Source organism: Ceratotherium simum, chromosome 16, assembly GCF_057802395.1.
Source record: "Ceratotherium simum simum isolate JZ-2026a chromosome 16, ASM5780239v1, whole genome shotgun sequence".
NCBI lineage: Eukaryota > Metazoa > Chordata > Mammalia > Perissodactyla > Rhinocerotidae > Ceratotherium > Ceratotherium simum.
The window spans coordinates 57,228,064-57,254,458 of record NC_141915.1 but is presented as its reverse complement, the minus strand read 5'-3'; the positions used below and the strand labels follow the sequence as shown (position 1 = coordinate 57,254,458).

At 48.8% G+C, this 26,395-nt stretch overlaps 1 long non-coding RNA gene across 7 annotated transcripts; it reads right to left on the bottom strand.

The window, feature by feature from the left end:
- Positions 1-9,681: 9,681 nt before the first annotated feature.
- On the bottom strand, positions 9,682-19,289 carry LOC147915077 (uncharacterized). Of its 7 annotated transcripts, none has more exons than XR_015554774.1 (4): positions 19,016-19,289; positions 18,664-18,834; positions 18,176-18,281; positions 9,682-13,788 (listed from the first exon to the last, which is right to left on the bottom strand). It is a non-coding gene; the product is annotated as an uncharacterized LOC147915077 (long non-coding RNA). The 7 variants fall into 7 exon arrangements; XR_015554777.1 differs by having other exon boundaries at positions 9,682-12,818; positions 13,617-13,788; positions 18,664-19,284; XR_015554773.1 differs by having other exon boundaries at positions 18,176-18,284; positions 18,664-19,286.
- Between the last annotated feature and the right edge of the window lie 7,106 nt (positions 19,290-26,395).

The following is a 26,395-nucleotide window of genomic DNA, read 5'->3' as shown; positions in this document are numbered from 1 at the left end:
TGGGCATTTTGAAAATACAGTTATTTGTAGGGCGTTGTTCAGAGATGCTCCTAAGTGCTATTTTGCTTGATTGCTGGTTAGGTGTATATGTGGCACATTACTCTGTTTAATTTGCATGGTGGAGGTGTACTGTTGATGTACCCCCACTTTGCCTCTGGAACCCAGGAAAGCCAGATGCGGAACGGGCAATAGAGAAGACACAGGACAGCAGCGTGCACTCAGCTGGGGCACCCAGGACTCCTGTCCCTCCAGAATGCACAGTATATGCATAGAGCACTTCCTGTGAGCTGGATCTTTCTGGCATATATTCTTGTTTTTTTTTTAATGGAAGTGAAATTCACATAATATAAAACTAACCATTTTAAAATATACAATTCAGTGGCATTTATTACATTCACTTTTTTATACAACCACCATCTCTATCTAGTTCCAAAACATTTCATCACCCCAAAAGAAAATCTCCTACCCACTAGGCAGTCACTCCTCATTCTTCCCTCCCTCCAGCCCTTGGGAACCGCTACTCTGCTCTCTGTCTCTACGGATTTGCCTATTCTGGATATTTTACACAAATGGAATCACACCACCACCCTTTCCCAGGGCTGTAGATTCCAATCCGTCCCAGGGAGGACTTCCTGGTGATGTGTCTCCACATCCATACCCCTCCCCTCCTCCCCCTAATACATTCAGTCACCCCTGATTCCTCCTGAGGGTGACTGCGCTGGGCCGTGTGCTGTCAAGGGGCAGACTAACCTTGCCTGTTGTCTTGACTCACAATGCATTTAGGGCATCGCAATTTGGCAGTGACCTTCAGAAGGTCTCCAACAATGCGGGTGCTGGGTAGGGACGACTGTGACCATGCGGGGTGGTGACAACAGTATGACTCAGTCCCACAGAGCACTGGGCCAGCCGGGCGCTGGAAGTCATCCTTCAGCTCCACGCAAGCTCTGCTCCGTTTCCCTCATCGCAGAACAGATTATCTGGCACAGTCACCCTCAAGGAAATACAAGCCGAGCTCAGCTGCTCCTGCCCTGACCGGACACCGACTGATTTTCTGACATCCTCGTAGAAATGGCACGCTGCAAAGGCAAAGACAACAAAAGCAACAGTCACCAAGTGGGACTCCATCAATCTGAAAAGCTCTGCGCACCAAAGGAGACCATCAACAAGACGAAAAGGCAACCTACGGGATGGGAGAGAATATCCGCAAACCACATATTCAGTAAGGGGTTAATATCCAAAATATACAAGGAACTCATACAACTCAATAGCGCACACACACACACAAAAACAATTAAAAAATGAGCAGAAGACTTGAATAGATATTTTTCCAAAGATGTGCAAATGGCCAACAGGTACATGAAAAGGTGCTCAGCATCATTAATCATCAGGGAAATGCAAATCAAAACCACAGTGAGATATGACCTCACACCTGTTAGGATGGCTATTATCAAAAAGGCAACAGATGACAAATGCTGGTGAGGATGTAGAGAGAAGGGAACCCTGGTACACTGGTGGTGGGAATGTAAATTGGTGCAGCCACTATGGAAGATAGGGTGGAGGTTCCTCAAGAACTTAAAAATAGAACCACAATATGATCCAGTAATCCCACTTCTGGTCACATATGCAAAGGAAATGAAACCACTATCTGGAAGAGATATCTGTACCCCCATGTTCACTGCAGCATTATTCCCAATAGCCAAGATACAGAAATGACCTAAGTGTCTATCAACGGATGACTGGATACTGGATAAACACAGCAGAATATTATTCACCCTTTAAAAAAGAAGGAAATCCTGCCATTTGCAACAACATGAATGAACCTGGAGGACATTATGCTAAGTGAAATAAGCCAGACAGAGAAAGACAAATACTGCATGGTATGACTTTTTTTTTTTGTAATTTTTTTTTTTGAGGAAGACTGGCCCTGAGCTAACATCTGTTGCCAATCTTCCTCCTTTTTTTCCTTTTTTCTCCCCAAAGCCCCAGTAGATAGTTGTATGTCATAGTTGTACATCCTTCTAGTTGCTCTACATGGGACGCCGCCTCAGCATGGCTTGATGAGCAGTGCGTAGGTCCGCGGCCAGGATCCAAACCGGCGAACCCCAGGAGGCAGAAGTGGAACGCGCAAACTTAACCACTACGCCCCCGGGCCAGCCCCTGCATGGTATCACTACATGTAGAATCTAAAAAAAAAGTCAAACTAATAGAAACAGAGAGCAGAAAGGTGGTTGCCAGGGGCTGAGGGGTGGGGGAAATAGGGAGAGGTTGGTAACAGGGTACAAACTTCCAGTTATAAGATAAATAAGGTCATAAGGTCTGAGCATCTAATGTAAAACGTGGTGACTCTAGTTGGTAATAGCGTATTGTATAGCTGGAATTTGCTGAGAGAGTAGAACTTAAGTGTTCTCACACGAAAAGGTAAATACACGAGGTGATGGATGTGTTAATTAACTCGATGGTGGGAAGCCTTTCACAATATATATGTATATCAAATCATCACATTGTACAATTTAAAAATATTACAATTTTATTTGCCAATTATAGCTCAATAGGCTAGAAAAAAACCTCTATATCTTGACTATGGTGTTGGTGACAGGTGAACACATTGGTTGCTACACTTAAAACACATGCATTTTAATTCTGAAAGCTATACTTCAATAAAGTTGATTTATTTTTTTGAGAAAGAAAGCAAGGGCGTACAGCATGCTCCATGGGGTGGAGGGGGAATTCAGTCTTAATGCTAAGCCTGATTCGCCTTTTCCATCTGTACACATGCCGACACGAGACATGTAAAGGAACAGACACGCTGTATGCGCTCCCTTGTGCACACACACACCGGTATGCACACCCACACCTGCAAGCACACCCACACCTGCAGCCACACCCCACATCTGCATGCACACCCCACACCTGCAGGCACACCCCACACCTGCAGGCACATCCCACACCTGCAGGCACACTTCACACCTGCAGGCACACCTCACACCTGCATGCACACGCACACCTGCATGCACACCCCACAACTGCAGGCATGCCCTACAACTGCATGCCACACCCACAGGCACACCCCACACCCAAAGGCACACCTCACACCTGCAGGCACACCCACAACTGTAGGTACACCTCACACCTGCATGCACACCCACACCTGCATGCACACCCCACACTGCAGGCACGCCCTACAACTGCATGCCACACCCACAGGCACACCCCACACCCCCAGGCACACCCCACCCCCACAAGCACACCCCACACCTGCAGGCACACCCCACACCTGTAGGCACACCCCATACCTGCAGGCATACCCGCAGGCACACCCCACACCTGCAGGCACACCTCACACCTGCAGGCACACTCACACCCGCATGCACACCTCACACCCACATGCACACCTCACACCTGCAGGCATGGAACTTCCAAGATGCATAACTGAACCCTCCTCCAGGATATCACTGGCTGTTCCTACACTTTGAGGCCAGGCCAGAGGAGCAGGTCCAGCTCCACTTGACCGACTGACCACAGACGGGTCCAGGAGCCTGACCCCTCCTGGGTGAGCTTCCTCAGAGGGAAGGAGCACTCGTCCTGCTTCTCAGGCAGGGGCTGCAAGGTTGTCTCCCCCTGCCAAGGGTGCTGATCAGTCTCCCAGGGCTGCCATAACAAAGTACCGCAGACTGGGCAGCTTAAACAACAGAAATCTATTTTCTCACAATTCTGGAGGTGTTATCAGAGGTTCGGGGATTCGATCGGAGACGTAAAAGACACTTTCCACTCCAAACAAATGGGCTGAAGGTATATTTTATTATATAGAGGATAGTAAAGGTGACAGTCTGCAAACAGATCCAAATAGGTCAAATATTAAGAGGGAAAAAACATCAGCCCGACTGGAAAGGGAAAATACCCACATCGGCTGAAGAGAAATGACACAAATCAACCAGAAAGAGAAACACCAGGTTAACCGAAAAGAGAACACATCAAATCAATTACTTCATATCAAATCAATTACTCACAACATCCACGCCCCACTGCCGGGAGAGTCCTGTCAATCGACGCGGCTGGGCAAGGATCACACGTCCTGGGCAAGGTGTCCCTTCCACAGGTGGAACTCTCTCTAGGTGGAACTCTCTCACTAGGGCTCAGTTTCTAGCAGTTTTTTTACCATCAATAATTTTCAGAGTAAGCAATTACAGAGTTTGCAGAGCAAGCATTTAGTGTTCCCATGCACAAATGGTTATCAGTGGCGTACGTGCACTGAGCCCCCTGGCTAACGTCCCAGCCCAGTAGTTGCGTACGTGCATTGTTCTCTTTGGTTATCGTCCTAGCCCGGCACAGATGGCCAGTCCATCCCGTGCTACGACGCTCCAAGAGCCTTGAAATGTTACAACTTGCAACTCCCTCCGTGAGAGAAGGGCCAGTTCCCACCACGCAGAAAGCAGCTTTGTATTTCTTTTTTGTGCTGGTGGCTGTAGGTCAATGGAGCGGCCAAACATGGCTGTACTCATGTCAAGACATATTCGGCCGTGGCCGTCTCCATTAACCATAAGACACCATATGCACAGACAATGAACTTCGTACACAAGTACATAAGGCACATCCAAGAATCCAAAATCCAATGACTACAATAATTATAAAACTATCTCACAATAAAGGACCCAAACCCCAAGGCAACCAATCAAATAACCCCTTAGAATATGAAATGTTATTAACTTGATCTTGCAAATCATGTAGAGCATCAAAGATAACATTAGATAAGGTAACACTTAGGCCTAACAAATTAGCTTGCAGAAGTCCAGACCAGCCCCCATAACTAGTTCTCCGTGACTGGTCAGATATAGGCTTATACTGAGAGATTGCTTGATGTTTCTGAGACCAAATTTCTCGGCCATTCATAGTCCAGGTTATAGGTCCCACTGGTGTAGAGCAGTTGGTCTAACAATACAGGGTCAAAGGTTGTCCTACGGAGACATTAGTTGGTGTGTAGGTCTGCAGCAGACATGGAAGTGCAGCACAGCATAGCAAACACAGCAGGAATATCTATTCACGCAAAGAAACAGAATTTTTAGGAACATGATATAATTGTTCATTTCCTGGATACATTACTATGAGCGTTGCAGTGGGCCCTTGGGCCACTACTTCTGCGGCACGTGGAGCCGCATTGGGTGGATGTGTCACCCACACCTTTGCTCCAGGTTTCCATCCATCTGTAGACCCAAATCCTTGCATTCCTCTTTTAGTTAATTCACTTGGAGGTTGTCCTTGTGACACATTTGGAGTCAGGAGGGGAAGCACCAATAATTGTCCCACTCGTTCCCCAGACTCTACAGTTAGTACTGTGTCACTACCATTATATAATATAAATTTTATTTCTCCTTGATAATCTGGATCAATAACTCCTCCTAGTACATCAATACCTTTTGCTGCCAGTCCAGAGCGTCCTTTTAACAAACCAAAGGTATTTTTGGGAAATTGTACCCCTATCCCAGTAGGGACTATAGACTGCTTCTTAGGGGGCAATTGAATAGAATGAACAGTAGATAAATCCAATCCAGCCGCTTCGGCCGTGGCACGAAAAGGCGGTTTAGCAGACTGAGTCAGGGGCCAATAGGTTAAGGTCATAAGCTCATGGGTGGTGGCTGCCACTTCTGTAATCTTTGCTGGTAACAATCTTGACAGAGGAGTCTCATTAGGGCCTAGTGGCCTGTTATTTAACACATTTAGAGCAGTACTTAGATGGTTGTGCCACCCCTTTAATGAGCCATGACCAAGTTTCCTCAATTGTTGTTTAAGCAATCCATTAATTCGTTCTATGAGGCCTGCAGCTTGGGGGTAATAAGGTATATGATAAATCCATTCTATATAATTTTCCTTGGTATAGGTTTGAATCAACTTACCTGTAAAGTGGGAACCGTTGTCACTCTGAATTTGCCTTGGTGTTCCATAATATAACTTGATTATATCTAATAATTTTATGGCACTCTGTTGGGTGGCCACTTTAGCTGGTATAGCCAATAAATAACCAGAATATGTATCAACAGCAGTGCAGGCATAAGTGTATCCACAAGAATTTGGCAATGGTCCGATAAAATCTATTTGCCAGGTATGGGCGGGAAATAATCCCTTTTGGATATGACCTTGGTAGGGGTGTGGAACTCCCCGTTTATTTAACTGTTGGCATAACTGACACTGTTGTACTGCAGTGGCAATATCATCATGGGTGACAAGGATTCCCCTTTGTTGTGCCCACCTGTATGAAGCTTGTTCTCCCAAGTGTCCACTCTTTTCGTGGACCCATTGTGCTAAGCCTGGGTTGTGCGGTGCACGAATCTGCACCAGCTGATTAGCATGAGAATTATGCTTTCGTTCTGCAGAAATTAAAGAACTGTGAGCATCAACATGAAATACAGTAACAATTGTATTTTGACACCATAACCATATGTCTTCCCATAATTTCTTTCCCCATATTTTTTTATCATTAATCTTCCCATCATGTTTTTTCCATTGTGGCATCCACGTTGCCAAACCTTGTGCCACTGCCCATGAATCAGTATATATATGACATTGTTGCCCCTGTTCTTGTTGAAGTGCCTGATACACCGCATAAAGTTCAGCATATTGGCTACTCATATTATCTCCGGTGGTGACAATTGTTTGTTGGGTGGATGGGTTATAGGCAACTGCTTTCCATTTCCGTGAGCCCGATATCATTTTGGCAGAACCATCCATAAACCAGGTATGTTTTTGTTGTTTTTCAGTCAATTGGTCATATGAGACACCCCATTTAACAGGAGATTCTGTTATATCAGTAATCAAATCAGGGACGGCCGCTTGAATAGCCGGAGTCACTTTGTTTAGCTCTCTGTAATCTACAGTCATTCTCCATGTCCTATCACCTTTTTTAACAGGCCAGATAGGATTATTCCAGGCTGTAGTTACTCTGCGAAGGACTTTTACAGCCAAATAATCTTCTATGGTCTCAGATATTTCTTGTTGTCCTCCAGGGATGCGATACTGTCTTTGATTGATCACTTGCGTGGCAGGTGGAATTTCTACTTCATGATGCAAACATCCCACAATTACAGCATTAATATGAAAAGACAAAGCTCTAATAGCAAATTGGTATTGTCCATCAGCCAAATTTAATGTCAATCCTTTTAGAATATCAATCCCAATTATATATTCTGGTATTGGTACAATCATAACTAGATATGTGCGCCCGGGTAGTTGCCCAATTTGCATAGAAAGATTAGTGGTAACTGCCTGGATTTCTTTTCCTCCCAATCCAGTTATCAGAATTGATGTACCTTGAAACTTAGTTGGATTCCCATAGATAAGGGTGGCCTCTGCCCCTGTATCTACAAGTGCCTTCACACTAGTTGTAGATCCATTCTTCCAAAATATTTTAATTGGTACATGTGGTCTAATATCTTTTCTTATAGTGGCACTAATCGATACAGAGGTTTGGCCTTCCCTCAATCACATAAGTCAGCAAGAAGAGGATCCAAGGGAGGAGGTGGTGCACTAGGTGCAGTAGGCACTGGGTTGGAAGCATTCTCTATACTGTCCCTTCTGTTCACTTGTTTTACATTCAGCCCTTTTTCTTTATATAGTTTCCATAATTCTCTAGTGTCAACTCCATCAATCTGGTCTTTAGGTACTCCTGCCTGGAGTAGGGCCAAAAACATATCACCTCGAGTTATTTTATCTTTTTTAAAGAATGTTTCTCTTTTTTCTCTTCTTGGAGAGTTTTCAGTTGTCTGTCAGTCTCCCAAGTCTGCTAGCTGCATAATCTTATCTGCAAGTGTTGATATAGGGCTTTCAGTTTCATTCATGAGAAGGGTTGTAATTATTTGTTTGTATGCCGGAGGTGCAGTTTTTATCAACTTGTTTCGCACCTGGACACTTAAAGTCATTTCATTTAAAGCTTCACCACACCCCAGAAACACAGCCCGTTTCATGGTTTCTTCTCTCATCTTTTGGACACAATCTTTTAAAGTATACCAGGGTCTATTAGTGTCTGGCCACATATCATCCGTGGGGTATTTATCTTGAGCTCCTTTTACTGCAAGAGCCAATAAAGTGGTACCATCAGTGTCTTGTCCACGATCATTTGGGGGGTGAGCATTCATGCTCCAGTCTCTGAAAGCTCCCCGTATTACTGGATCATTGGACAAAATTACAAATTTAAAAGCATCTCCTGAATCCAGATTAATTCCTGTAGCGCCCATATCATATAGGCGAACAAGCCAGGTTATGATGGCTTCTCCAGGCTTTTGTGTAGCCCGGGCTAAAATATCAGAAATTTCTTGCTGGTTAAAATCCTCAATCACATCTTTCCTTACAGGATGATTACCATCCATTTCCATCCGCCGCCGGCGAAGAGGACGTGCCTCTGTGCGTTTGGGCGGTTTTTCCTCTTCCTCATAATCAGTTTCAGAATCATCATCCCAGATATCACCATCCCATGTGTCCGGGTCCCACTTAGGACCGGCCGATGCTATGGCCATATGAACTTTTCGTTCATTTACCTTTCCTCTCCTCTTTCTATATTTATATTTGGCAACTCTTACAGCAGCCTTTTCTGCTATAGCTTGGTAGTTACGAGCCTGATCTCCCAGTGCAAGATATTGACATTGAATCATAGCCAAACGAGACTGCAAATCTAAATTTTCTTTTTCCGAGAGTGCCTTCTCTTTCTGTATCTTATCCCTATCTTCTATAGCCCGGCGATAAGCAGTCAACAAACACCAACCCCGCCGTGCCAGAAAGGAAACATCATCTTTCGCTTTCCTTTCCACCGTCTGCAAAGCTTTGGTCACATCCAAAGGTTCAAATCGTCGCAGACGAGCATCCCAAGTTTCACATAGCCCTGACCTACGAGCCCACTCCCCAGCCAGAGTGCAAAAGGGAGGGTCCTCCCATCCTGGAATTTCTTCCACCTTGACTTCAGGCAACTGTAAATCTGAATATTCTTTTTCCAAGAGTGCCTTCTCTATCTGTATCTTATCCCTATCTTCTATAGCCCGGCGATATTCCATTTCCAAGAGTGCCTTCTCTGTCTGTATCTTATCCCTATCTTCTACAGCCCGGCGACATTCCGTTTCCAAGAGTGCCTTCTCTGTCTGTATCTTATCCCTATCTTCTACAGCCCGGCGACATTCCGTTTCCAAGAGTGCCTTCTCTGTCTGTATCTTATCCCTATCTTCTACAGCCCGGCGACATTCTGTTTCCAAGAGTGCCTTCTCTGTCTGTATCTTATCCCTATCTTCTACAGCCCTGCGACATTCCGTTTCCAAGAGTGCCTTCTCTGTCTGTATCTTATCCCTATCTTCTATAGCCCGGCGATAAGCAGTCAACAAACACCAACCTCGCCGTGCCAAAAAAGAAACATCATCTTTCTCTTTCCTTTCCACCGTCTGCAAAGCTTTGGTCACATCCAACGGTTCAAATTGTCGCAGACGAGCATCCCAAGCTTCACATAACCCTGACCTATGAGCCCACTCCCCAGCCAGAGTGCAAAAGGGAGGGTCCTCCCATCCTGGAATCCCTTCCACCTTGGCTTCAGTTACCTTTCGTTTGAATAGGAAAGGCATCTCCTTAATCGAATCCTGCTCACAGCGCCAATTATGTTATCAGAGGTTCGAGGATACGATCGCAGACGAAAAGACACTTTCCACTCCAAACAAATGGGCTGAAGGTATATTTTATTATATAGAGGATAGTAAAGGTGACAGTCTGCAAACAGATCCAAATAGGTCAAATATTAAGAGGGAAAAAACATCAGCCCGACTGGAAAGGGAAAATACCCACATCGGCTGAAGAGAAATGACACAAATCAACCAGAAAGAGAAACACCAGGTTAACCGAAAAGAGAACACATCAAATCAATTACTTCATATCAAATCAATTACTCACAACATCCACGCCCCACTGCCGGGAGAGTCCTGTCAATCGACGCGGCTGGGCAAGGATCACACGTCCTGGGCAAGGTGTCCCTTCCACAGGTGGAACTCTCTCTAGGTGGAACTCTCTCACTAGGGCTCAGTTTCTAGCAGTTTTTTTACCATCAATAATTTTCAGAGTAAGCAATTACAGAGTTTGCAGAGCAAGCATTTAGTGTTCCCATGCACAAATGGTTATCAGTGGCGTACGTGCACTGAGCCCCCTGGCTAACGTCCCAGCCCAGTAGTTGCGTACGTGCATTGTTCTCTTTGGTTATCGTCCTAGCCCGGCACAGATGGCCAGTCCATCCCGTGCTACGACGCTCCAAGAGCCTTGAAATGTTACAACTTGCAACTCCCTCCGTGAGAGAAGGGCCAGTTCCCACCACGCAGAAAGCAGCTTTGTATTTCTTTTTTGTGCTGGTGGCTGTAGGTCAATGGAGCGGCCAAACATGGCTGTACTCATGTCAAGACAGGAGGCTAGAAGTCCAAGACCGAGGTGTGGGCAGGGTTGGTTCCTTCTGAGGTCCCTCTCCTTGGCTGCTAGGATCTTCACATGGTCTTCCCTCTGTGTCTGTCCGTGTCCTAATTTCCTCTTGTTTTAAGGGCACCAGTCATATTAGATTAGTGCCCACCCTAATAACCTCATTTTAACTTAATCACCTCTTTTAAGACCTATCTCCAAATACAGTTGCACCCTGAGGTCCTGGGGGTTAGGGGTTCAACATGTGAATTCAGGGAGGGGGCACAATTCAGCCCACAACAGGTGCCCACTCAGAAAACTGCCCCCCAGCAGCAAAGGGGTTAAAGTTAGAAGCGGCGGGGGGGGGGGGGGGGGGAAGCGGGGAGTGTGTGTCTGCATTAAGCAGATTAAAGGAGGAAGTGCTGCTCTCAGCCTCGGCTATAATTAGAGAAATTAAAGTCAGGGCTGACAGAGCAGGCGCTCTCCTGCCTTATAATTAGGGTGGGATTGTGCTGTTGCTCGCAGGGAAGTTTGGGTTTGCTGCTGCAGGGCTCTGTGATGAGGGGACAGGGCAGCAGAAGTAGGTGGACTCCAGCCAAGGTGCTCACATTTGGCCTAGGACAGATGGGGTCAAGGTGAGACTGTCCGAAACCCTGGACCCTCTCTGGTCAAAGCACACCCCAAGTCTCCCCTCTGCCCTCTCACAGAGGAAAGCTGGCCGCCAGCTCCAACCTGGCGAGGCAGTCAGCCCCTCTCCCCAGGGACAGCTTACTTTGCTCCCTGCACTACAAGAGGAGGTGTTTTTTTGAAACCTAATGGTACCAAAGGACCGATCCAGCACCCTGGACCCAGTGGGTCTAATGGGAAAGATTCCCCAGGAGGTTTCTGGTGGAGGCGGGGCTGGGCCAGGTAGGGGAGCACTGAGTGGGACCTCCTTGCTCTGCAGGAGGCCATGGCATGAGCGGCAAGTCCCAACTTCATCTTGGGACACCGATGGTTTGAGGCTGACTTCTCTTGCTCCGGAATTCCAGCTTCCACCTTCCTCTACCCTGCACCTGAAGACAAGAGGGCCAGAGCCAAGGACAGAGAAGGAAACACAGCCTGCCCAGACAGGCAGGCAGGGATGCAGAGGTGGGGGCGGAGAGAGAGAGAGAGCACATGAGCTTGACCCAGGGCCGATCAATGAGCATTTTTACTTGGAACACATGGTGAGCAAGACAGAGCTGCAGCCTCTTGTTCCCATGGGGGAGCTGGGTACACACACCAACTCAGAGATGGCAAGCTCCCTATAAAGAAGACCAGGGCTGTGCTGGGGGGACAGCCCTCTCTGAGGAGGTGAATTCAGACTGGAGCCAGGAGGGGAGACGCCATGCAAGATGGGGGAGGAGGGCTCCGAGCAGCAAGGATAGCACACCCAGGAGTCCTGGATGTGAGGCTGGCCCACAGAAAGGCCGGGCAGCAGGAGCCCAGCAGGCAGGGGGTGCGTAGAAGGAGACGGGGTTGAGAAGTGGGCAGGCCAGAGCACGGCAGGGCTCATAGGCCGTGGTCCGAAGGAGGCATCTTTCTGGTGCATGTGCAGTGGCAGGGAGAAAGGTGCTGGGATTCACGCTTTAGATGGGTCACACGGGCTGCTGGGAGGATGAGGGACGCAGGAGAGGAGGGCGAGGCAGGGAGGCCGGTGGAGGGGGAGGGAAGGGTTGGATTGGGGATATGTTTGAAGGAAGAGCCCACATGACCTGCTCAGGGTTGAGATGTCAAGGGCAAGAGAAAGAAGGAGTCAAAAATCACTCCTGGGCTCGGGAGCTGAGCAGTGGGGTAATTGGGGTGCTGTTCTCTGAGAAGGGGAAGGCTGGGAGACAGAGGACTTGGGGGAAGTGAGATAGAGTTTTAGCCTGTTAAATTCAATGTGCCCATCAGCCGTCCAGCAGGAGTGTGTCAGAAGGCAGCTTGAGATGATTCTGGAGCCCAGGAGGGGTATCCACAACAGCAGCCAGCAGCCACTGTGGCTATTTACATTTAAATTAATTAAAATGACGTGGAAAGGAAACTTCAGTTCCTGAGTCACGCTGGCCACACTGCAGGGGCACGACAGCCACATGTGGCTACTGTACTGGACAGCAAGGATAGAGGACATCTCCTTCATCACAGAAAGCTCTACTGGGCAGTGCTGAGAGAAAAAGCAGAGAGAGGAGGGCCAGGGACTAGCCCAGCAACAGGCCAACAGCGAGGACCAGGAAGAGGAGGCGTGGCTGGTGAGGGAGACCCGGCAAGCGTGGTGCTTGGGTGGACTCAAGAAGCAGAAGGTGTCCGCGGTGAGACGGTGCTGAGAGGCGAGGCACTCACCGGAGACCTGTCAGGGCCTTGAGTGAAGACTGAAGCCCACTGGACTGGGTTGAGGAGAGAATGGGAGGCGGGGACGTCTAGACCACGAGAGGGAAGAAATGGGCATTAACTCAAGAGCGATAACCGGGAGGCAGAAGGACGCTCAAGTCAGTGTCGTCATTAAGGAGGAAGGACCGGCGCCCTTAGGCCTCGGCGCTGTTGACAATGCACGGCAGCCACTTGCCGGAGCTGCCTGGCTGTGCCTTTGTCCAGGGTCTCCTTGGGAGGTGGAGCCCAGAGGACAGAGCCCAGGCTGGGAGGCAGCAAGGGGGGCGGGCACCCTGTCCCCACCCCCGGGCTTGCTCCCTGGACCATGAGTTACGAGTGGCACTTTGCTGTCTTGCTGCTGATTCCAGATGCAGGTTCTGTTGGTGCTGGACCCCTCCCAAGGCCGGGCCTGAGCTCCTCAGCAGGAACGAAACCTGTGTCAGGGGTCTAGGCCAGCAGAGCCGTTTCCACAGGGTCAGAGCCTTCTCACTGGATGGACCCACGGAAGCAGATGCTCCCATTCCCGAGACCTGTGCCTGGAAGGGTCTGAGCTGCTTCCTCGAATCAGGAGCTGGGGGCTCAGGAGGACTCCCCCAGCCCCAAGCAGGTGGAGCAGAGCCCCAGGACGCCAGGCCCTGGGCAGGGGTTCTAAGGCCCAGTCTCTGCTGCTTCTTGTGGGATCATACCCATCACCCCACAGACCCCCCTCCCAGGGAAACAGCCTGGGTCATCCAGAGCCCCCACCCCACTCATACCCCTGCCCCACAGAAGGAATAAGACAGTGTGTAAGTCAGCTCAGGCTGCCATAACATACCACAGACTACAGGGCTTAAACCACAGAAATTTACTTTCTCACAGTCTGGAGGCTGAAGTCCGAGATCAAGGTGTCGGCAGGAGTGGTCTCTCCTGAGGCCTCTCTCCCTGGCTTGCAGATGCTGCCTTCTCGCTGTGTCCTCACGTGGTCCTTCCTCTGTGCACACGCATCCCTGGGGTCTCTCTGTGCGTCTGAATTTCCTCTTCCTGTAAGGACGCCAGTCAGATGGATTAGGGCCCACCCTAATGGCCTCGTTTTAACTTAACCACCTCTTTAAAGGCCCTTTCTCCACAGACGGTCACATTCTGAGACACGTACAAATTCTGGAGGGACACAATTCTGCCCGTAACACGAGGTTTACAGGTCCTATTCCCAGACACTCTCGAAATAGGAGGAGACAAAGGCAGAGCCCCCTTCCTCACAGGGAGCTGCCCTCCACCGCATCCAGAAAACACAACCTCAGCCTGTCGCTGTGACCCAGCTCTGGGTTCAAATCCTGCATGGACAGCAATGGTCCAAATTATGTAAATTAAGTATAGGGACAAAGCAAATATTCCAAAATATTGAGTGGCAGACTTAAGGGTGGGTTAAATTTTTTTCACTTTCCAATTTTTTTTATAGTTAGTATGTATTAACTATTATTTGTAAAGAAGTATTTTATTTATTTATTTATTTATTCATTTATTTATTTTTGTGTGAGGGAGATCAGCCCTGTGCTAACATCTGCCAATCCTCCTCATTTTTTTTTTTTTTTTTTGCTGAGGAAGACTGGCCCTGGGCTAACATCTGTGCCCATCTTCCTCTACTTTATATGGGGCACCGCCACAGCATGGCTTGCCAAGCAGTGTGTCGGTGTGTACCCGGAATCCAAACCAACGAACCCCAGGCCACCGCAGTGGAGCGTGCACACTCAAGTGTGCACTTAACCGATTACACCACCAGGCCGGCCCCAAGAAGTATTTTTTGTTAAATCCCAACCCAGCCACACACCATGAAACCACAGGCAAATCGCTCATCCTGGTCTTAACTTCTCCTTCTGTGAAGTGGGGATAATACGGCTCCCCATGAAGGTGGTGAGAGAATTAAATGATATCACTTACATCAGCAGTTCTCAAACTTTTTGTCCCAGAATCACTTTACCCTCTTAAACATTAGTGAAGATCCCAAAGACCTTTGCTTTCATGCATCATATTGATCAATACTTACCGTAATAGAACTTAACACCGAGAAATTTGAATTTTTATTTATTAACTCACTTAAAAAATAGCAACAATAAACCATTACATGTTAACATAAATAAGATTGTTTTCTTTTTATTTTTTAAATTTATTTTATTTAAAAAAATTTTTCCAGCATTATTGAGATATAACTGACATATAACATTGTGTAAGTTTAAGGTGTACGTGTATTGATTTGATACACTTATATGTTGCAAAATGATTTCCTCTTTTCTATCTATTGTTTGCATCACTCTTTTTTTAAAGAGTTTTGTACTTTATTGAGGTAACATTGGTTTATAGCTAAATGACATTTTTTAATGAAAAAAACTCTCATTTCCAAAACAACACAATTTTAGTGAGAAAAAAGGCATGGTTTTACATTAGTACAAATCTCTTCAATGTCTGGCTTAAGCAAAGCCAGCTGGACTCTGGTGTCTGTTCCTGCGTTCGGTCAGTTTTGATTGAGTGTGTAAAGAAAAACCGGAGCCTCGTGGGGACCCCACTCCAAGAACCGCTGACTTACATGAAGCCTCTGCCACCCCGCCTCCCGCACAGACGGGAGCTCAGTGCATCCCATCCCTGGGAACAGGGCTGGGCGGTGGCCCTGGTTTGGGTTCTCCGGGCACACTGTCAGAGTTGTGCTGGCCTTGGTGCTAATTGGACAGCACAGACATGGCCTCATCCCAGGGCCCAGAGACAGTGGGAAGCGACAAGATTGGAGGCCACAGGTTGGGAGGCAGTGACGAGGGAGCATAGAATCGACCCAGGAAAGCAAACTTTGATTTGCTAAAAATATCCATCAGTTAGACAAGCCCCCCCCTCAAAGGCCCCTCCCAATTCAAATCCACTAAAAGCCAAAAGCAGGGCGCCAAGCCAGGACTGAGATGGGGCAATTAGACCGTTCAAGACAAGCTTTCACAGCACGGACTCCCAGACGTTACCACCGCACAAAGGAAATGTACTTTGTGGACACAATGAGAGCAAATTGGTTTCCATTTTTGTTCCCCTTCTCTGCTCCGGGGAAACTAAGCATAATTCAGCGCAGACAAGACAAAAATAAGTTTAGCAACAAAGGGAACATCTTTTAGGGAGGTGCAGAGCTGATGCGGTCGTGTGAGGGTGGGAGCAGCATCCCCCAGGACACAGCAGGCTGGGGGCCTGCCTGGCCCCTGAGTCCATGGAGGCCCTGGGATGACAGGGGCCGGGCGGGGGAGGGTGGCCCTGCTCTGAGGACCTCAAAGCAACCAATTGGAGTCAGAGAGACCACTCTCTGGGGGTCCTTGCTGAAGCCACAGGGATCAGTGACAAGGGCAGCCCCCTAGGCTAGGGAGGACCCCTTTTTGGTCAGGGATGGGTGGCTGTCCTCCCTGACTGAGCCCTCAGGGTCTCTGCAGGAAGGAAACTTTCAGCCGGCCTTTGGAAGAACATAAACCAGTTCCAAAGACATTACTAGCCTCGCCCTGGCTCAGAGTTGATTCTTGTGCCTTCCTCTCAGTCATGAGAGGCCACCAAATGTCAGGGGCTATGACCCAAGCAGTTACTGTCCCTTCACTACCCTGACCTCTGCTGAACGACAAGCAACATATTCCTAAGAAGGGTGCATTCTCTTCCAGCCAAGGGTCTGGGTCCCAGCATCCAACAGAAAACGACATCCCGCAACTATACTGGACAGCAGCTGCTGCTGGGCAAAGCAGAAGCTTCCAGAGGGGCAGCTTGGAAGGGTCTCTGTTTGGCTCCAATAACAAAATACCATAGACTTGGGGGCTTAAACAACAGAAATTTATTTTCTCACAGTTCTGGGGGCCAGAAGTCCAAGACCAGGGTGCCAGCCTGGTCAGGTTCTGCTGAGAGCCCTCTTCCTGGCTTGTCGACAGCGGCCTTCTCATTGTATCTTCACATGGTGGAGAGAGAGAGCAAGCTCTCTGACATCTTTCTTATAAGGGCACTGATCCCATCATGGGGGCCCCAACCTCATGACCTCATCTAACCCTAATTACCTCCCCAAGGCCCCATCTCCAAATACCATCACACTGGGGGTTAAGGCCTCAACCTATGAATTTGGGGGGATGAAAACATTCAGTCCATAATACTCTGTAAGGCTCCTTCTCCACTATCCCCCCCACAAAGGACCAGGGAGGCTGCTCAGCTGTAAAACTCGCTGCAGAGGAATGGATTGGGGCTGTCACTGGGGCGGGCCCCAGTGATCATTCAGTCAATGCAGCAGCCTCTCCTGCAACAAGAGGCTCTACCTGTTGAGAGCATCATCACTTGCAAGGAGACGCTTCTGGAATGAAATGCTAAGCAGTGCGACTTTGTTTTTGGGGGGTGGGGAGAAGGAAGGAGAGAACTGATACCTCATGTGATTGTGATATGTCTATAATGCTGCCAGGCTCTTGGTATAATTTATTTAATCCTCCCCTAACCTTGCAAAGTAGGTGTTATTATCCCCATTTTACAGATGGGAAAACTGAGGTCTCACAGCTGGGAAATCATGAGGCTAGGACCCTAAAGGGTCTGTCCTGTCCCAAAGCCATGCACTTTGTATCACATCACACTCCCAGAAGAACCAGAGACTTCTCCCAGGTTGAGTGGGGCCCCCCCAAAGGGCAATTGATTATGGGAGGAGGAAGGGATAAAGCAGCGTAGTGCCTGGTCCATGGTCCTGACCAAAACTAGTCATTCTTAGGATGTCCCCTTAGTTAAACAGAACAGGACGACATGCCCACAGCGTGCCCTGTAAATTCCTGGGATTCTAAGTTGCTTTAAAATATGTACTTGTTCAGGGAAGGGAAGAGAGTGGCCTGATTGCTGCTCACCCTCCCCCAGTAGTCTGCCCATTGGCCTAGGGAGCTGGCCTGGCCTGCTCAGTGGGGTAGTCCCCTCTAGCCAGAGCTGAGGCTTGCCAAGTCATTTTACCAGCAGTGGAAATGCAGAGAACCCACTGTCTAAGGACCTTGTTTTCTCCAGGGTAAGCACAATCGTGTGGATGCATTAATGCAGGTCTGGCCCAGCTGCCCTGGAGGATAGTCTCATCCTGCCCATCTTTCAGGCAGAGCCCCCACCTGCAAACTTAACAACCATTGGCAAAACATCTTTTCATGCTGACATTTTATAGCCACCATTTTCATATGCATGCTGCTACCTGCTGTTATACATATCTGTAATTTATGGATTTTAACTGGATGCTCTATCAAAGACAGAAGCAAGTTGTTTGCAAAGTGTAAGATTTGATAAAGTCAAATAAATTAATGGACTGCTCAGCGAGCCTATCCCTTCTGGATAGCCAGAAAGGAATGCTCCCGATCTATAAATCTGCGGGTGTTAATAGCTCCTGCAAAACCAAAATCCCACTCTCCCAGCACAAATACATTACCACAGACAGCGAAGGCGATCGGCTGCCTCCAAGATGGTCCCCAAAGATCTCACCTCCGTGTCCTTGTGGAATCTCTTTCACTGGAGTGTGGGCTGGACTGAGGGACCTGCTTTTAACAAATAAAATACACAAAAGTGATAAGATGTCACTCCCAAGATTCGGTTACAAAAAAATCTGTGGCTTCTCTCTTGCCTGCTCCTTTCTCGCTCTCTCTGAGGGAAGCTGCCCTGGAGAAGGTGGCCCTCATCTTTGAAAAAAAAGAAAGGAATTGAGGCTCTTTCCAGAGTTCCCTGCAGACATCTCCCATCAAGGCATTTCTCTTCCGGCTTTAAGGATTAACTCCACACCTCTGATGGTACAAACGAGCCTCCCTGTGGCTTCCTGAAATGAAGCCATTCAAAGCCATGGAAGCGACCACTTCTCCCCCAACTCCCAGGCTTGGAGAGTTGCCCAAAACCCTCCCCTGAAAAAGAGGCTCTGGCACATACCTAACAAGAAGCCAGGATGATTGTTTGCTCTCCTGGAAGCTGGTGAATAATTCAGGAGAAATACTTTCCCCTATGTTAATTAGCCCACATAGAATTTCATCGGCAGACGTGCACATCCTCTCCAGCCAGGAAACAGCGGGTGCGGAGCCTCATTACCCAGCGCTTGATGGCCTGGCCGGATATAGGTCTCTAACAGAGATTTCACAGGAAGAAACCCTCGCCCACACTGAGGGAGGAGGCTGCGCTGAGCAAGAGGTCCTGGGGCTTCGGAAACGTTGGGCCTCATTCCCCACCCGGTTGTGTCACCCTCAAAGCAGAGTGGGGAGAAAAGGAATGTCCCGCTCACCCTCACCTGGAGGCCTCCCCGCCCACGGAGGAGTCACGGCGCACCTGCCGATACTCCGTCCCTTTGAGCCCCACAGTCTGTGATCACGGCGCAGCTAAGCCCGCGGGGCCCAGAGAAGCGGTGCCCTGCTCCAAGTCGTCAGGCGGCTAGGGAGAGGCACAGCTGAACCCCACCCAGGTCCGTTCCCCACTGGTACAGACCCCGGTTGGCCCACGTGTTCCCAGTAGCGAGCTGCTGTAAGGCAGAACGGGGCAGAGGCCCCTACCCAGGAAACACAGTCAAGAGGCGGAGGATCCCGAGAGGCTCCGCCCAGCAGCCACGGTCCTGGCAGCCCCGCCGGCAAGCTCCGTCTCACATGTCAGAATCCAGCTGGAGGCCCAGTGGTGAGACCAGGAATGTGGACTGCTTTTCTGGGACGTCTGGGAGCTAAGGAAAAGGGAAGGAACGGAGTTCAAGGGGTAGTGGTCTTGAGAAACACGGTCTTCAGTTTGTTTTGTGTTCAAGACCGGGAGGGGTTTGTAAGGTGAGGAAAAGGTGCTGGGGGAGGAGCCTCCAGATGTGAAAGAGGATGCCAGGCAGTCCTGGCTTTTAGAGAGACCGGGGAGGAAGGACAGCTCAGAAAGACAGCTGCAGCGGCACCCCAGTGCACACTCTGCCAATGGCGGCCCCCAAAATATTTGTCCACTGCCTGGAACCAGTGCACGTGACCTTATCTAGAAAAAGATTCTTGCAGATGTCATTAAGTTAAGGGCTCAACATAAGATCCTCTTGGATTATCCAGCTGGGCTTAAATCCAATGACGTGTCCTTATAAGAGAAAGGCACAGGGAGATTTGGGAGGGGGGAGAGGGAGGCCTTGTGAAGACGGAGGCAGAGGTTGGAGTGATATGGCCACAAGCCAAGGAGTGCCTGGAGCCACCAGAAGCTGAAAGGGGCAAAGAAGGATTCTCCCCTCGAGTCTTCAGAGGGAGCACGGCTCTGCTGACACCTTGATTTTGGATGTCTGGGAGAGAGTCAATTTCTGTTGTTTTAGGCCACCCAGTTGTGATTTGTTGCAGCAGCCGCAGGAAACTAATGCACCTCCTACGCTCAGCCCTGTGAGAGGCCGGGAATCCATCAACTGATGGATCATCAAATGGCCGGGAAGAAGGGACCCTCCTCAGCCCAGCCAGGAGGGTAGAGAGAGTTGCTGAGGAAGGAAATGCAGGATGGCGCTGAGCTGGGGAAAACAAGAGGCCAGTCGACAGCAAGCACAGAGCAAGTCTCCAGTGGACCACTAGGGGTGGGTGCCGGGAGTTTGGAGGCGATGCTGTGGGAAACGTGACAGGAAGTCAGGTGGAGGCACAAGCAGTGGAAGGCCAGCTGAGGTTGGGTAAAAGTACAATGGAGTGGGAGCAAATCAGCTCTGTTTCAACACTGGCTGCAGCAATGCTTGACCATCAGGAATAACAGCAGGAAACAGCGGTGACAGGCAGGTGTGCGTGTGTCTTGTGTGTGCACGTGTGCATGTGTGTGTGTGTGTGTAGGGGAGGGGAGAGTTCAGCACATCAAGGATGTCAGGGGGAAGTCACCAAAAGGGTAATTTGACCTTTTTTTGTATTTTGCCATCTGTACTTTATTTTTCTCGTATCTTTTTGCTGTATAATTTCAGAGTCTATTGTAAACATCATGACATTTCACCTCTAAATATATCAGCATGAATCTTCAAAATACAACGAAAATTTCTTACATAATCATCTCATATATAATCAATTTATAAGGACAATTTCATATATAATCATAAAACCATAATCACACATTAGAAAACTAACAATAATCCCATAACATCATCTAATGATCTATCTAATCATCTAATCTCTAGTCCATATCCAAATGTTGACATTTCTCAAGAATGCTTTTTTTTGTGTGTGTGAGGAAGATCAGTCCTGAGCTAACATCCATGCCAATCCTCCTCTTTTTGCTGAGGGAGACTGGCCCTGAGCTAACATCCATGCCCATCTTCCTCCACTTTATATGGGACGCCACCACAGCATGGCTTGACAAGTGGTTCGTCAGTGCACGCCCGGGATCCGAACCCGGGCCACCAGCAGCAGAGCGCACGCACTTAACCGCTGCACCACGGGGCCGGCCCCTCAAGAATGTCTTTTATAACTTTTATAACTTTTATTTTCAAACTAGTATCTATTCTAGGTTTATGAATTTCATTTGATTATATGACTCTTTAATCTTCCTTAGTTTATAATATTCCTCATGTTTTAATTTTTTTGAGATGAAACTCACATAGCGTTAACAATGTTAAAGTGTGCAATTCAGCGGCATTTAGTACATTCACAATGTTGTGTGATAATTTGACTTTTTTTAAATAAAAATTTTTAATCGAGAGTTTTTTTCATTATAAAAGTACTATATGCTCACGTCAAAAATAAAATATCTTTAAGCAGTACCAAGGGCATGGTTTTTGACCCGAAAATTGACTCAGAAATTGAGTCCAGATCCTTCCAGCTTCCTCTCCCAGGAAAACTCTCTTTTCCTTGTCTCGTACTCTAAATGCTACTGGGTGAAAATGGTGGTGGAAGAGTTCATCGAACAATTCATTTCAAACGTAAATGTCATCAAAAGCCCTTAAGGCATGACACCCGAGCCCAGGTTTCCCGAAGCCTGCCTGTCACTTCCCAACCCCCACCTCCTCTTCCTTTCACCTCTTCCTAATATCCAGGCTCATATCCAAACGGGGTGCAGCCCATGGCCCCCCTCTCTCCTCCTCCATGCTGGCCTCCTTCAGGGACCCAGGACCCAGTGCGTGGCCCTTGCGGTGACCTAACCACAGGCACCGTGTCTTCAGCTGCAGGAAAGGACAGGTTGGAGGAGATGACTTCAAAGATCCTGTGCAGCTCCAACATAACGTCATTTGGTTGTAGACTGTGAAGTGTCCTGAAGCTCACGGGGGGTTGAATATCACTCTAAAGTGACGCTGACTAGGAGGTCAGCTGTCCCCAGCACCAGAAAACAGGCACCGTGCCAGAATAGGAACAGAGCCTCCTGAGCCACCTGCTGGGTCACAGCCAGGGCTGACCCCACACCTATCCCATCCTGACCCAGCCCTTTCCGACCCACCTCGTGATCCTGTGGCGAAAGCCGCCCTCAGGAAAAGATCAACAGGATTTCAACCTGGGTGCACGTTTGTTAACCTGCTCCCTCCCCCAGGAGAGGGGGATGAATGTTACCTTTCAGATTCACTGAGGTCATCGGGGGTTTCCTCTATATGCAAAGTAGCCTCAGACCTCATTTTAGCCTCACTGATATACGACGGGTACAGCAACCCCCTGGGATAGCCATTTCTCCAGGGCTGCAGATGAAATTGAGTCCCAGAAGAGGTAAATCGCTCGCCCAGGATGACATCTAGGAAGTGGCAGAGTGTAACTGACGCCACGTCTGCCTGTCCCCAAGTCTCCTGGACCATGTGATGGCATAGGGTGAGCATCATCATCTCAGCAGCCCTGAGTGCCCACAGCAGGAAGCTTCCTGCTCTGCTCCTGGACTAGGGGCCCTCCCCACGCCTGCTCGCAGCAGCAGAGGCCCCAGGAAAGGCAGCCTTCCTGGCAGGGCACCCCAAGGGTAAGGGCAGAGTGGTTTCTGCGGGGAAAGCAGCCCTGGGCGAGTGCAGCTGGACCAGAGCAAGCTGACTTTCTCAGCTTGTTGCTCATTATTGCTCGTTGCTCTCTGCACTTGTCTCCTTCCCGTTGTCCCCCTACTGCCACTGCATGTCAAGAACCTGCCTTTACCTTAATAACACCAATCCCAATCCTGCAGAGTTAGACATTAGAGAGAGATCGTATCCAAGGGCAGAGTCAATCTTGGAATCTTGGATGAGAAGAGTGGTGACTGCAAGGTCTATTCCCTTGTGCACCTCCCCTTTGCCCACCTAAGGACAGACATTTGATTCTGTTCAGGGAGTGAGTGGGTGCCTCCCACTGCAGCTAAGAGGAAGAAGGTACTTCCCATCTTTCCCACGAGGAGCTCCAAGGCCTGTATGCTAAGCCAGCAGCCGGCCAGTGCCTGCTCCCTGCACTGCACTCCGGAGGCCTCCACCCGCTGAGGCTGGCCGGGGCCTTTGCAATCTCCTCTCTTGCAGGCTTATAATTTTCTGCCCAGAGGAGGCAGCTCGGAGCAGAAGGGATCCCTGTCCGCTCAGAGCTTCGCCCCAGGTTAGAGCAGAAATCGCTCCTTTCAGAGTGGAGCTCACCTGTGCCAGAGGACGCCCAGCCAGGAGCTATCCACCTTCTCCCACAGGAGGAATTAGCAACAGCAGGTGAGCTCCCAGGCTCTCTACCTAACAGTATGGGACCGAGCAATTATGGCAAGCTGAGAAGTTGTCAAAAGGTAAAGTCTATTTTCAGGAAATCAACAAAGAACTGAGGACAAAGTAGGAGAAAACATTAGCCTTCTGGGATTCTTTTCAGCTAATGACATTTGCCAATGGGCCTCAGGGCATAAGCACCCCACTGCAGGGAAGGCGGGAGAAGAGGCAGAAGAGGAGAGAAAGGCACACACTTGGCCCCATGGGTGGTCACCAAAGCCAGTGGGGAGGCCGAGTGAGGTCAGGGAGGAGAATGTCTGCCACACGAAGTCCACCACGGCCCAAGGCAAAGCGGCCCAGAGGAGATGAGTGTCAAAATGCAGTCCTGGAACTTAAATTATTCAAAAACATGGGATTGTTTAACTGCAAGTTGAAAATGAGAGACAGCCATTACACACCCTTGTCAAAAGTTTAAGGCTTGAGGAGAAGGTGTATGAGTTTCCTGGGGCTGCCATAAGGAATTACCACACCTGGGGGCTTAAAACAACAGACATTATTCTCTCACGGTTCTGGAGGCAAGACAGCTGAAATTAAGATGTGGGCAGGGCTGCTTTCTGTGGAAGCCCTGAGGGAGAATCCATCCCAGGCCTCTCTTCTAACTTCCGGGAGTCACTGGCAATCCTTGGTATTCCTTGGTTTGCAGCTGCATCACTCCAATCTCTGCCTCCATCTTCTCATCGCCTTTCCTTCTGTGTGTCTCTGTCTCAAATCTCCCTCTCCTTTCTCTTATAAGGACACCAGCCACTGGATTCAGGACCTACCCTAAATCCAGAATGATCTTATCTCAAGATCCTCAACTTAATCACATCTGCAAAGACCCTATTTCCAAATCAGGTCACATTCACAGGTACCAGAGGTTAGGACACAGATCTTTTAGGGGGACGCAATTCTACCCACTACAGAAGTGTAACTGGCTCATCCTAAAAAAAGAACAGGGAAATTCATCGAAGTCCCCATAAGGGCAGCTTCAGTTGGACAGCAGCTGTGGCTGTGCTGAGGGATGCTACAGCAGGTGTCAGGGCAGGAGGATCCTCCCCTGGATATGGGGGATGGATAAATAACCCCTGGAGGCAGCCTAAGGGTTCCCAGATAATGTTCATGCAGAAAAGCAAAGGGGAGCACAGAGAGCCCAGAGGACTAGGAAACACGTCTCCGAATCCTCCCAGAGCTGTGAGTGCTCAGCGGTCAGGACGGCCGCGACAGTGGGTTAGGGCCCTTCCTTTGTACCCACTGTTTAGCCCGCTAGCCTCTTCTTGGCAGCCTGCAGCAGTATTAAATGGTTCTCTGGCAAAATACATATATTCCTCTTCTAGTGTACTTTCTAGGAATTCTAGTGCTGGGAAAAAAATAGACCCTTGGTTAAAAATGAATTTCTATATTGGCTTCAACTGATACTTCCCAGCCTTCCTGTTTGTGTTTTCCTCTTAGGTCAAGGGCAACAAGAACTAAATGAGTCACTCCTACTGGAGCTTGTACATTATGTTTCTAGGCAAAACCACTTTCAAGAGAGTAATATCTGGAAAGGTTTTCAATTTTCCACAAATTGAGTTCTCAGCGCCTTTCAAGGAAGAAATGAAAGATAAGGACAATCTATGAACTCAGGGATTTAAATAGGAACATCAGAATTTAGGCCACAGGCCAGGGGACGATGACAGGTGTCTCCACACCAACCCAGAGGAGAACTGTACCAGTTGCGGAGTCAGAACAGGGCCGCAGGAGCTTCATGTGAGAGGCTGAGCTGATGTTTAAATCACATTTGAGTCCACTGTGCCGGTTCAGTTCCTCTTCCCTTCAGGCCCTCGTGCGAGCCACACAGAAAGGAGGCAGCTACCTCCAGACGCCGACCAACCAATTGCAAGAGTAGGCCGCCCTCTGCAGGGCATGAGAGGACGGGAGCCGGATTTCTGCACCCTGAGGATTCTTTCCTGCAAGACTCCCAAACCAGCACAGTAATTCCTACACACCCCCTGGCTGGAAAGAGACCGGTTCCACCTGGAATTTGTTAATTTTGCAAGCGGTGCAGGATTAGAGGGCTAGAGGGACACGGTTGAAACTTTTGCTCAGGCATTTCGAATTAATCTGAAGCTACTAGCTAAGGGTCAGGGTATTTGGTTGACCAGGGACATGGAAAGAAACAGGTGGGCCTCGTCCAGCAGGGCCTGCACCTGGGTAAGAATCAGTCTTCCCTGGTTAAAAGAAATCCTAGAAGCCATCATGTCCAAACCCTCATTTTCAGATGAGGAAATTCAGCCGAGAGAGTCTATGACCTGCTTAAAGACCCCCAGCTGGGACCAGAACCCAGGTTTCTCTGTTGGCCTTCTTCCTCACCTGCCCGTAAGAGCAAGCAACAATCCCGAGAGGGAAGAGGGATCTCTGGGAGAGAAGATGTGCCCAGTGGTCTGGCCTCTGGAGCTTAGCCTGGCCTTGTTTACTGTGGGACCTGCAGGCCAGCTCTACCCTCTCATGAGAAAGTTCCCCTGTATTATCTGGGCAAATGCTGGCTTATTCTGGGAGAGCAGCCCATGTTTGTTTCCAACACTTGCCAAGCTCCCTAAATGATGCTCTGTTGGCCTGGAAGTTCTGGGAGGGCAGAGCTCTGTGGCTTTTGCTGCCTAACGTACACAGGTGCTTGGTATTCGCTGAATTTATCCCAGTATCCCAAAAATGTTGAGCATGACCTCAACATTTTTCATGCAGTTGGGAGGATTTTATACTGAGCTGGTTGTACTCTCTCCTGCTCTTCCTTATAACAAAAAATATACATTTAATAGATAACTGGCCAAAGTTATAGGTGCCAGATGAGGCTACATGGGAATTACACTGAATATCTACTGAGAGAGCCAATTCCGACATGCCAAGTATTTCCTATGGACTACAGTCTGCATAAAAAGTGAAACTTGGGGCTGGCCCAGTGGCTGGTGGTTAAGTTCACGGGTTCTGTTTCAGTGGCCCGGGGTTTGTGGGTCTGGATCCCAGAAACAGACCCACACACCACTCGTCAAGCCATGCTGTGGAGGCGCCCCATATCCA